The 13,257-nt window shown below is 33.7% G+C and overlaps 1 protein-coding gene across 1 annotated transcript in view; it reads right to left on the bottom strand.

Annotated features, from left to right (window-relative positions):
- LOC125779046 (kelch-like protein 17) overlaps positions 1–7,081 on the bottom strand; it is a 134,522-nt gene extending 127,441 nt beyond the window's left edge. The window contains exons 1-3 of the mRNA XM_049459456.1: positions 6,805–7,081; positions 5,170–5,377; positions 5,029–5,087 (exon numbers count right to left, since the gene is read on the bottom strand). The gene's annotated coding sequence lies outside the window, so the exon portion shown is untranslated. The remainder of the gene's footprint in view (positions 1–5,028; positions 5,088–5,169; positions 5,378–6,804) is intronic.
- Positions 7,082–13,257: the final 6,176 nt, after the last annotated feature.

The following is a 13,257-nucleotide window of genomic DNA, read 5'->3' as shown; positions in this document are numbered from 1 at the left end:
CACAACTATAATAAATCACCAATACTTATTATTTCCTACATATACATATTTATTTTAACTTAGCCTGTCAGTTGCACCTTTCTTTTTGGCATTCCTGTAAATACTTAAGCGAGAAAGCAACTTCTTGCTTCATGCAATTAAAAGAAAATCTTTTTGACAAGGATTTGTTGCGTTAAAAAATAATTTTTTTAATGTACTTGATAAGAACTTTTCAAGCGTTGGGTGTTAAAGAGTTTAACATTGTGTTAAAAAATATTTAATTTGTCTATAAATAAAGTTTGAGTGAACAAGTTTACCTTTATTGATATGTATTTTTAATCACTGATCGTGATAGTTGAGGTTAGCGTAAGGCTTAAAAAGCTGCTTGTAATTTTAAGGATGAATAGATGGCTTTAGAGGTTCGATTTTGTGAAATAAGCCTATGGCTAATATGATATATGTATTATATTTATATATGCATGCATGGACATCAGCGAAAATGACGCCTACGCCGAAATAATAAATTAATCGAAATGAAAGTCACGACATTATCTGTTATAGCTGCTCTGGGTTAACGTAAAACCGGAAAATGCACAAAAAAGCCAAACCTTATTTACCCAATACGCTGTGAATCAGAAAAATCACAGCCACCCGTGAAACGCTTTTCTTTCGCATTCCTGCACATTTTTTGTTGACCAAGAAAAATAAAACAAAGTGGTATAAATTAGAAATCTGAAGTTGGCATGTTTAGACTGCAGCTTTTATTTGTGCTAAAAAAAGGGTTACCTGAACGGTAATTAATAAATTTGTATACATGCATACTTAGATTAATGTACTATTACACCCTTACAAGAGCTAATTCTTCAATTTTTAAAATCAATTTGTCTGAAAAGACAATATAAGATGTACAAACCGACTGGCAAAAATCAAGACAAAAGCATTATTTTACCCTTTATGCCAGCAGAAGTTGCACCTGTGAAGGGTTTTATAGCTTCAATGCACCCAAAGTATCGATAATATTAAAGAGTAAATTAGGTATCATTTGTTACATTTTAATACAATAATCATGTTTGATTGCAAATTAAAAAAAAAAAAACAAACAAAAGTTTGCCAATAACCAGGGAAATACTTTAAAACCAATCATATAGAGTAAAGTCAGCCGTATGTTCGAAAATCCAGGTATTAGTCATATAGGAGCTAGGTCAAGTTTTCTGTCAAATTTATCTATTTCAGGCTCAAAGATATACTGTTCTGAATAAAACACGCTCTCTTATTTTCATTGGTACAACTCACATTTTGGCCGATATATGCGGTACAAAGTCACCCCAAGGTTCGAAAATCTTTATATTAAGTATATGGCGGCTAAGGGAAGTATTGGTCCGATTCAATCCATTTTTGACATACCATTATATGAGAAGGATTATTCCTTAATTTCAGTTATATAGATACATCACACATTGACCGACATTTTCAATCAAAAGTCAAATATAGGTACCGGGGTGCAAATATTCGGTACCCAGGGACTTGAATAGGTTTTATTGGATTTCTACAATTTTTGGTCATACGGTGGCACACTCAAAAACATTAGTCGTGCAAAGTTGTATCCCGTTATACTAATTTACAACTAAGCGAAAAAACATCAAGATAAGGAAAAAAATTTAAAAGGTCATAAAAAAAACTGACACATACAAACGCCAAACCCTTTGAGGGTTTTACTATACTGACCTAGTACCATCACCCTGACTTGGAATTTCTCACCCCCCAGACAATAATCCCAAAAATGTTCCACAGTGTTATTATCGCAACTGTGATGGTTATAAGAGCACTCCTAATTTTTTTGTCCACCACCACGCTCTTAAGAGAGCTGTTCCTCTCTTGTTCTCTTACATATATTTATTTCGTAAATTCAAAGATATAACATGCTCTTATAGAATCTATAATAAATATCTATAATATAGATCAACTACAAATATACATATCGATGCAAATACATATTTATTACACTAGTAGTCGTCAAACTGGTGGATTCAAACGATTTTAGAATGTGTCTCATATTACGGATTCATAACTTTCAGTTCGAGTGCGTTTAGCAACATCCCCTGCTTCCAAACTAATTATTTTTGTATGACAATAGTGAAAGTTTATATTATATTTATAAGATAATTTATTTTAAAAGAATTTGTTAAATCGAAAAACGGAACAATAATTAAATTATTTATTCACATCGACGACAGCAAGGATTCAGGCACAACAAAACCGTTAAACACATTACTTTCGGGTAATGAGCACCTTTCTACCCAACAGGAATTTTCTTCATCAAAGACTGATAAACATGGCTTGCCAGCAGATTTAGACCTGTCACCAATGGCCCAAAGTTTATTGTCTAGTGATACGCAAGTCATCCTACCAGGACAAACGTTCAAAAAGCAAATCTGCGAAAAGTTTTCAAGAATATTCAATTTGTCATCAAGCGATTGGCGAAAATCACCTCAATATATGTACCTGTGACCACGTGTTTTGCTGAGGATCGTATCGTTCAGAACCTCTACGGCTTAAAACATAAATGTGACCTTTATGTACAGTTACCTGTAATATAAAAAGTAGCAATAAACGTTTTATTTAAATTTAATAGAGTTAAGAGGGCGACTAAATAAATCAGTGACTATTTTCAATTAGACAATTTCGGTCATTTTTATTGAAGCGGAGTTAATTTTGATGGTTTGAAAACTTTAGGGAAGGCTTGCAAAGGTGAAATCAAATGAAATCTCCTATTATAGCGGCAGTACGCATTTCAGTAATAAATTATAAAAATCTAGACAGAATACGAATTCCGGTTACGCACATTCATATACCGCTGTTGTTGTGGTTTTAACGGAGTTATCTCATATGCGCCATATACCGTTCTCCGACTCTTCCTCATTCTACCAAACCATGACTTGATGAACGTTCTACTAATATTAATAATTATATTTTAATCTAACTTACACAAGCAAAATTGTGATGTTCTGTCATATCTGCGCAATAATTCCAAGTATTTGAATCCGGATTGTAGCATTCGACGGATTTTAATGATTGACTTTTGCCATTACAACCGCCCATTATGTAAATTTTACCATTTAATGTCACTGCACCTGCGTCATATCGTTCAACAATTAAGCTGTTCACGAACTTCCAACCATCAGAAGTCGAGTATCTGGAAATACACAAAGCAATCAAAAAATAATGAAAACTGAAGCGTTAAAAGTGACATTTCGTCACGTTGCATAGTCTATTAAAGACACTTAGAATTATTCTAAATAAAGTGTTACGAGTTTTCTGAAGTCAGATTCAATCAGATCATAACATTTCATTGAATTCGCTCCTTCTTTCATGCCGAAGTACCTTGCAATACTACCCTAACACATCTAGTCTAAAGTTCTTTCACCGTCGAGCTTAAAGTCAACCTTTAATTGTTAAAGCTCACAATCGTTATCGTTAGGTAATTCCTTACAGATTTATATATATTCACCTTTCCACCGACGACAGAACATTATCTCCATAACCACCAATCGCGTAGATTTTATCATTTAATTCGACAACGCAGTGTCTCCTTCTTGCTTCGATCATGCCGGGCAAATTTTGCCATGTCTTATTTCGTATATTCCAGCTACGGACAACGTTAACAACCGCCAACCGTTTACAACCGCCAATAAAAAATAAATTATCATCCTTTAAAATAGTTCTATACAGTTCATAATCCATTTTTATTATCGCATATTCCTGCCACTTATCCTCAGTTTTGTTATATTGCAGCAGCTTGGGATTCAGCTGTTCCAAAAATATTGTAAGTACATTAATGTAAGTTTATCATTTTTGAATATAAGCCACAGTTTACCGTAGAGCAAAGCGCTAGGATTGTTTTCTCATCACAATTTGTAGCACTGATCCCACGTGGTTTCGTAAATCGCATATTTATCATTGGCCGTGTTGTAGGCTCTCTGATCCACGATAACGCCTTGAAGGCCAGTAGCTCACATCCAGGTAACGGCTGTATGTGTGTCATCAGAAAGTCCACTTTGAATTGGGTAAGCCGGAGACAAGCTATTAAAAGTGGCAGTTGCTCTTGACGTGCAGGAACATCGTAATTGTACCAGCGTTGTATGGCCTCGTAGGCATTTTCCTCACGGGTTATATTCAAATTGTCAGACACCAGAATACGTTGCACTTTTTCTACATCAAAATTCAAAAACTCATCGCTTCGGCTGATCTAGTATTATTAGAAACAATATTTAAATTAAACAAGTACCGTTATTGTGAAATATTACGTGTATATTTAGACTCACCTCCATGAAGTTCTGTGTCTCGTATTCGAAGATTTTCTGCCTAAGAAGTTCACATTTCATTTCACGCTCCAGCGTATAAGCGCCCTGCAAAGTGTATTCATCGATATGTGCCATGAGATAGTCTACAATACTGGTTATGGCATCGTCCAATTGCAAAACGATTGCCGCATTTAGCATGGCAGCGACATTGTCAACGGTAATGTGGGCCTGTCCGGTGTAACAAAAGATTACTAGATGCTCAAAAATATCGCTGTCGATATCATTTATCTCGATGATAGGATTAGTGCTTTGATTGCCATTGAAAAGGTTCTCGAAGTAAGGACTCGCTGCTGCGAGTACCAAACGATGCGCGGGTACACTGAGAAAAAAAATTATAAATATTAATTTATATAATTTTATGTAAGCTGAGAAGAAAGAAATACTTACAAAGCCGTGGGATTTGAAACTTTAAATGTCACATCGATTAGAGACTGATCGTCGTAGAAATTAAATATTTTCGTCATTAATTTCTCCATGAAGCGGTTCTGCTCAGAGGAATTCCTCTGAAGAGCAAGTGTTTGGGAAGAACTCGTGGCCATTACTAGTTACTTAACTTAACTTTTTTTCTGTACTAAAAAAAATACAATATTGAGTAAAATATTTCAAATAAGAAAATACACTTGGAAGTTTTCTTCCAAGTTTTTTGGTGTACACAAAATCTGCACCCGATCAACGACTGTCATCTTACCTTGGCAACTTTAATGGCGCGTTGAAGTCCGTGTCTGGTAATATGCTAACCGCAGTTTTCTATTTGTAGTTATCATAATTAAAAAAAAACGCAAAAATTATTTATTCTTTACAATTAATAAGAAAAAACATGTTCGTATACCGAAATGTAAGCTCACAGACGAATAAAAAGAAATCGGCTCTTTATAAAATATTTAACGAAGGCTTTACGTACTCCAACTTTAACTTTAATCAACAAAGTGGAAAAATTTCTTGGAAAAATTCACATCTGGAAACCATACGAAGTGTTCAAGGAAGCTGATTTCTATGGCCGCACAGCCCGAAATAAACCACACATAAATGCTAAAAGTCTAAGAAAATATAAGAATGAAAGCTTCTGGAATACCGAAAATTTTTGTAGATGAGATTTCAACTTGTTTAGATCGGATGGAAACAGTCTATGTATGGAGAAAAGCAAATGCTGAGGTACAACCGCAAAATCTACGAAGCAACGTATACATAGTAGAATGCCGTGGTCATTTTCTAGTAAGAGGTATCTCACAAGGTGTTACTCAATCTAAAATTTTGATTATGTCCTTCAAAAGTGTGTTTTTGGGTTTGTTACTGCGTCATTTTCGCTGTGAGGTGCAATTGAATTGAACTGCTATTGCTTTTGTTACTGATTAAATAAAATAACTACAAAAGCTGATTTTTTAAAGCATAAACTAAATGTGTATATCAGCCGCCGTTAAGTGGTTTTTCTGAGTTTTGGAAAATGAAATTGGCACAATTCCGATTTATTTTTTCTTTATATTACAATTATATAAATATTATAATATTATCACACGATTTTACTTATCTGTGTTTTTTTTAAATATAAATCACATATTATTCATATATTCATATATGTATGTATGTGTAAGGAATAGTGTTCACATATTCAATTTTAGCTCGAAAAATCTTTATAGTTTTTTTATAGTTAATAAAGAAAAAAGAATAACTCGAAAGTACAAACAAAGAAATCGCAGTGAAACGCTGAAAAATCCTTCACTTTTGGTTTTTAAGGTGTGGCAAAGCTGATTTTCCTCGTAAATATAAACACTCTAAACTTTTCAGCGATAAATTTGATAAGTGATTTTTAAATTACTAAATTTAGCTGAAAAATTACAAAATAAATGTGAAATGTTAGCTTATTTCAATGCTTAGAGTGTATCTATAAATATACAGAGTAAAAAACATGAAAAAATTTAGTGAAACATAGAGAAATACCACGTGTTCTTAGTGCAAATTTTTGAACTTTTAAACGTGAATATTTTAAAAATATTATTTATTTTTATATTATTTTTGGATATTCGTCCTCTGGAGAAGCTCCCCTATCCGCACATACCCCATTTACACGGAAATTCGGTTTTTTACCCCGCCGGAACCGTGCCACACAAGTAAATTCATAAATATGTATGTATACTATTTTATTTTTTCCTTTTAAAACTCGGATCACACACTATGACAGCACCACGTAGGTGGCTTGAAAGTTTTATTCGCTCAATTGCCCTATCAGCAGACCTAACACACAATGCGTCACCGGCTAAAGTTCCGCAAACAATAATACAAACATTGAAAATTTGTTGTTGTTATGTGATCCGAAATGCTGACTGGCACTTTGTGTCGTACCAGCGCACCAGTTTGATATTTCTGTATACATGCACATACATATGTATGTAATATAATTTAATCGCCTAAAGAAGTCTGCTTTTCCGTTGTACTTTAATAAAAATGCGTAAATTAATATGGTGCTTACCTCGTTATTATAATAGTGTTCAGAAGCAAAAGCAATAGAAATTCAGCTTTCCGATATTTCAACACTTATATCAGGAATAATAATCTGTTATGTTCACTTGTCACTACACAACTCGTTAAATAAAGTTAAACTGAGATAAAGTGATCCCCAACTTATTCCAGTGTGAGAGCGCCTCAAAATAAGCGTTTGACAGTTGACTGGACAGAGAAACTATAAACATATGCTCTATGTTCTCTGGCACAACGTGCTAGCTTGATTGTTCGGTGTACAGTATCTTATAAAAGTATTTAAAATTTTTAAGAGCAAGGAGCTACAGTACTTGACTTACATATATGAATGTAACTCATAGGCGCAAATGGCGGTAGAAGGCAATAGATATCGTTTATCAGTTATGTAATTTTTTATTAATATTCACTGAAATTATTAAACATAAAAATTGATTTCCCACTCATTGCTCAACATGTAGCAGGGTACTGTAGGCATACGGAATTATCTCTGGGTGAACTGTCGCGCTCGCATGAAGTGAACGATCTCTCGGGTGTGTCATTCCTATGTGAAAGCAGCGAAGTTCGCTTCATTGGAAAGCTCAAGGCGTGGCTAAAAATGCTTCAGTAAAAATTTAAATGTATGCCTAAGCATTTTGTGCCGTTTCGAGAACTACATAGATATGTTGTTGTTAGTTTTTTATTGATGTTGTTGTCACATGGCTTCGTAGCGAAAATATTTTGACCACAGTTTGCATTGCGATTATAACGCAATTCTTTCTACGACTATCATTTGAACAAAAGAGCAATTATGTATATGTGAGTTATCTTAATGAAAATAAGAGAGCTTGTTTTACTCATAACAGTATATCTCAGTGCCCAAAATAGATAAATTTGAGCGAAAACTTGGCCAAGCAACTAAGTATGTAACTAATAGCAGGATTTTCGAACATCCAGCCGGTTTTACGCTATATGATTGCTTTTACACTTTAACACTCCAGTGGTCGCGCCCCTTTTTGTGCCGTTAGTAGTCGCGCGTACTACATGTGTAGAACATTTTAGACATAAGGGTTTGAAACGAAATATTTGTAAATAAAAAAATTTGTTTTAATAATAATAAGTAACAGTTTATTATAAAACCAAATCAACCAAAAAATATTCATTTTAAACATATTAGGAACTTAAAATCAGACTTCTTGCGAATAGTTATTCGTAAAACGTAAAAGTATATACACAAGTGGTCTACTATTGTAGTACGCGCGACTACTGGAGTGTTAAAGTACATATTTTCCTGGCCTTGATTTTTGCAAGTTGCAAGAGTATAAAATGTTCGGTTGCACCCGAACTTAGTTCTTCCTTACTTGTTTTTATGTGTTGTTATATACGTATGTATGTATGTTTGCGCATTGTTAACCGCACAATTTTTTTTGTTTTTTTGGGTTCTTAAAAATCGTTTGTGCCTGCCACTATAACTCGGAGGACCATATATGTACATACATACATACATACGTACTCATTTATATTCCATAATTAAATTTTCACTCTTTATTTTTATCTTTTAAAAATTCGATTTTCAGATTCAAATTATAATTTCACTTTTTCCAAAATCTTTACTTTTCTTTCAAGTTTTCCGCAATTCTTTTCACTTGTTTCATTTGACGTTAATCGAAAAAATGTCGTTTTTCGATCGAGTTGATCCTTTTAAGGTCTGCTGGGTGGTGATGGTATGGTATATTAGATGATGGATTGTGGATGCAGTTTTATGTGTATTGGTGTGTGGTGTTCTCGTGAGCGGCGTCGTCATGTATGGATCGCGTTAATGTGGTGTATTGTAGTCCAGTGACGTGTATGGAGGAGGGAGCGTTAACTCTTCTAACCAATACAAGTACACATGTATGTAAATGTAAAGAAATCTTTATTTGTTTATTGACATTTAAACACAACTTATCAAAGAAAGTCTCGCTTATCTTGGATATTGCTCCTAGTCACACGGCTGACAACCATTTAATTAAAGCTACAGATGACGAATGGATATGGTCAATATTTATGCCACCTACAGTTGGATTAAAATACGTAATGCATGAAAATTTTCCTTCCAAAAATAGCCTTTTCAGTAAAACCAGAGAACGTAAATTATATAGAAGGTCCAACCACGGACAAGCGTGTGAACTGTCAAAAGCTAACAAAATGTGAAGAGCACAGCCACAGCTAAGTAGCTCAGAAAGAGAAATTTTAACAGTGGCGCGTGAACAGAGCTGCTTCAATGAAAATTATACTCAGAACTACATATAACAGAGAATGTTAAATTTAGGCAGACAATGTTATTTAACATTTAGTTAAACTGTAATGCATTGATAAGGGCAGCAAAATTCTCTGAATTTTCGAAGAAAATATACAATACCAAGTGAAATAAGTTTCTCTTAGTTTACATTTTTTGAACAACAGTCAGAATCGAACAAATTTTACAAATAAATGTTAACATTGTTTAATTATTTTCAATATTAAATCAAATACGTGAAATTATAATTTAAGACGCCAACGAAGCAAAGAATTTAACGGAAATTGTCGTGTCAATGATTGCATATTTAGTAAAATTATCAATTTTTATGCTTGATTGGATTTTTGTTTATTTAAATTAAAATTATTATTGTTTTATGTGGATTTTAAGTTGTTATTTGCAGATTTTGAATTGTCATTTTGAATAATGCCACCAAAACGTGATAATATTGGGAGACGTTCGTGTACAGCTTCACAGGTAGCAGTTAGCAGACCACAGGAAAATGATGTGCAACATTTTCAAAGAGATTTAGTACGTAAACGTAGAAGGTTTTTTGCAAAATAGGACGCGGGTTTTAGAAAATTTGAATCGAGGAGCGTTCAATTGAATATTGCAAAGCATTCAAATTCAAAAAGTAAACGCCGGTATTATGTTGTGCTTATGGAAAAGTGAAACTGTCGGCATTGAACCCACCTCCAGAGACTTTGAGCTCTTTGGTGTTGGGAGTTACACCACAGTCGAAGCATTTTTTGGCGAATAAACAAACATTTCAATCGGAAACATGAATTATACATTTCATAATGACTTCGTTTAGTGTGACCCATGTCATTCGTGATAACTTCATGCCAACTTTTTAGGTAATTTCGACCTTTTAAGGTAACTGACATCCGTTATGATGAAAACTAATTCTACGTACTTTGTAAAAACTATGTTCTCCTGTTTGAAAATTCTACACTACAGATACAAGGCCAGATTTACAATAGAGTAGGCTCATTATTGCCATTCGCTGATGCAAACTATACATTTTTGCAAATTTATTTTGTTGGGAATTCCAATAATGAAGTTGAACGTCGTTGCTCTATCACTTCAAGTGTTAGAACAGAAATTGTTGACGCCTACAAAATTTTTTCCACGCTGAAAATGAATTGGTTCGATTGTCTTAAACAGCCCGTGATCGTATCACGTCGGATGATTATAAAATTGTCATTCGAACTGATAACGGGTGATTTTTTTGAGGTTAGGATTTTCATGCATTAGTATTTGACAGATTACGTGGGATTTCAGACATGGTGTCAAAGAGAAAGATGCTCAGTATGCTTTGACATTTCATCATGAATAGACTTACTAACGAGCAACGCTTGCAAATCATTGAATTTTATTACCAAAATCAGTGTTCGGTTCTTTTCTTTTTTATCGACAAATTTTGTTCAGCGATGAGGCTCATTTCTGGTTGAATGGCTACGTAAATAAGCAAAATTGCCGCATTTGGGGTGAAGAGCAACCAGAAGCCGTTCAAGAACTGCCCATGCATCCCGAAAAATGCACTGTTTGGTGTGGTTTGTACGCTGGTGGAATCATTGGACCGTATTTTTTCAAAGATGCTGTTGGACGCAACGTTACGGTGAATGGCGATCGCTATCGTTCGATGCTAACAAACTTTTTGTTGCCAAAAATGGAAGAACTGAACTTGGTTGACATGTGGTTTCAACAAGATGGCGCTACATGCCACACAGCTCGCGATTCTATGGCCATTTTGAGGGAAAACTTCGGACAACAATTCATCTCAAGAAATGGACCCGTAAGTTGGCCACCAAGATCATGCGATTTAACGCCTTTAGACTATTTTTTGTGGGGCTACGTCAAGTCTAAAGTCTACAGAAATAAGCCAGCAACTATTCCAGCTTTGGAAGACAACATTTCCGAAGAAATTCGGGCTATTCCGGCCGAAATGCTCGAAAAAGTTGCCCAAAATTGGACTTTCCGAATGGACCACCTAAGACGCAGCCGCGGTCAACATTTAAATGAAATTATCTTCAAAAAGTAAATGTCATGAACCAATCTAACGTTTCAAATAAAGAACCGATGAGATTTTGCAAATTTTATGCGTTTTTTTTAAAAAAAAAGTTATCAAGCTTTTAAAAAATCACCCTTTACAACTCCTGTTGGGGAGCACGCAAGGCGATTTAATGCTATTACGGTTGATGAAGTTGCCATTGTTATTGTCGGAGATGAGTTTCAGTCGCGTGATATTGTGTTGCATCATAGGAATTCGAATTTACAACGTGTTTCTGAAACGCATCGTTGCTATGATGCTTTACAATATCCGATTATATTTTGGTAAGGAGAGGATGTGTATCGTTTTAATCTCAAAATGATAAATCCATCGAATTGTGAGTGAAAACAACATCAAATCTATTGGGATATATTTTATTTTATATTTCGTTGGATTGTTTCATTGCATGAATTATTATTCATATCGTTTGATGATTCGCCAAAATGAGATTACTCATATTTTGCACTGTCGAACATCTGCCTAAAATATAAATAAATTATGACCTTCAAAATTGCGATTCTTATCACACACAAGAAATGGACACCGGGGTAGCGAAGCTGCTCACCGCAATCGACCAAACGATAAGAGACCAAATGAAGTATTCTTTAATAAAATTAATTCAAAAATGTATATATATGTATGTCCTTAGCCTTGTAAATAATTTTATTTTTATAGTCAACTCAAATACAAAAATTTTGTTCATATAAATACATTTTTTTGTTTTTAATTTTTAATGACATACTCCATTCATTGGTTTCTTGTTTATTTTCTTTATTACTAAAAATTATAAAAAAACATAAAATTTAATAAAATTTGCTCACATTTCAATAAATCCGTCTATTACGATTGGTAGTTTGCGTTCGAATGGTGATTCGAATGAACGGATACGTTTATATTATCGTTTCCGTATGTCATCATGCCAGATTACGATAGAAGTGTTACGATCACGTATGTCATAATACGAAGTATAGAGGTCGAATCAATATACCATGATCAGACTGAAAATTTAAAGGGATTAGACTACATTTAATTACATTCACTCATCAGCCCGTTCTCACTGGCGTCAGAAAGATCAAAAAGGACATCTGTTATTGTCATTCAAGAATTCACATCGCTTAATATTTATCAAAAGAAAAGATTGCCATATAGTATTTTGAAATAAAAGCCGTCTTTTTTTTTTAAATATTTTCCATATAATAGAAATCATGGATGCATTTTTTCATTTGTTAAGTCGATTTTCAGTTAAAATTAGAATCATTGCTTTCAAAAAATTTGTTTGTTTACATTTTTTCCCTTTGTAGTGTCAAAATCAGCTGTGATAATGTAACAGATTTCCAATGCTGACAAGTAGATGGCGCAAAATCAGACTCGCACAGAGAGATTTAGCGTGGATCAGTTTCAAATCATTTCAATCAAGTGATCTTTAATAGATTATAGATAATTCTATTTGGACTTTTAATATATGGCAAAACTACTTAAATTTTTATGATTTTATGGTATATTAAAACAACTGACTTTGATCTTTCAATACTAAATAAGATGAATTAAGCCTGTTAGTTCTCAATTAATAAATGCTTTTAATCAATTGTAATAGAAAACAAATTCTATTATGCATCAAATTACAAAACGTTTCATGAAATATATTTAAATTTCACATTTTATTGGATTTTCATTGTTTTAAATTTTTATTAGCGATCTTGAACGACGGCAACAAATTCCTTCGTTCACATATATTTTTGGTATAATTTCAATCTGGTCGTTCCAGTCATTCCAATTGCAAAACGTCAAAACCTACCCAATCCAGTCAACTGTCAAACACGTATTTTGAGGTGCTCTCACACTGGAATAAGTTGGGCATCCCATTATCCCTGAAGTTGGGGATCTCTTTATCTCAGTTTAACTTTATTTAACGAGTTGTGTAGTGATTGGTGTAGTGACAATAACGAGGTAAGCATCATAGTAATTTACGCATTTTTATTAAAGTACAACGGAAAAGAAGACTTCTTTAGGCGATTAAATTATATTACATATATACATACATATGTGCATGTATAGTCAGCATTTCAGATCACATAACAACAACAAATTTTCAATGTTTGTATTATTGTTTGCAGAACTTTAGCCGGTGACGCATTGTT

This window comes from Bactrocera dorsalis, chromosome 5 (genome assembly GCF_023373825.1).
Source record: "Bactrocera dorsalis isolate Fly_Bdor chromosome 5, ASM2337382v1, whole genome shotgun sequence".
Taxonomy (NCBI): Eukaryota; Metazoa; Arthropoda; class Insecta; order Diptera; family Tephritidae; genus Bactrocera; species Bactrocera dorsalis.
This window is presented reverse-complemented; position numbering and strand designations above follow the sequence as displayed.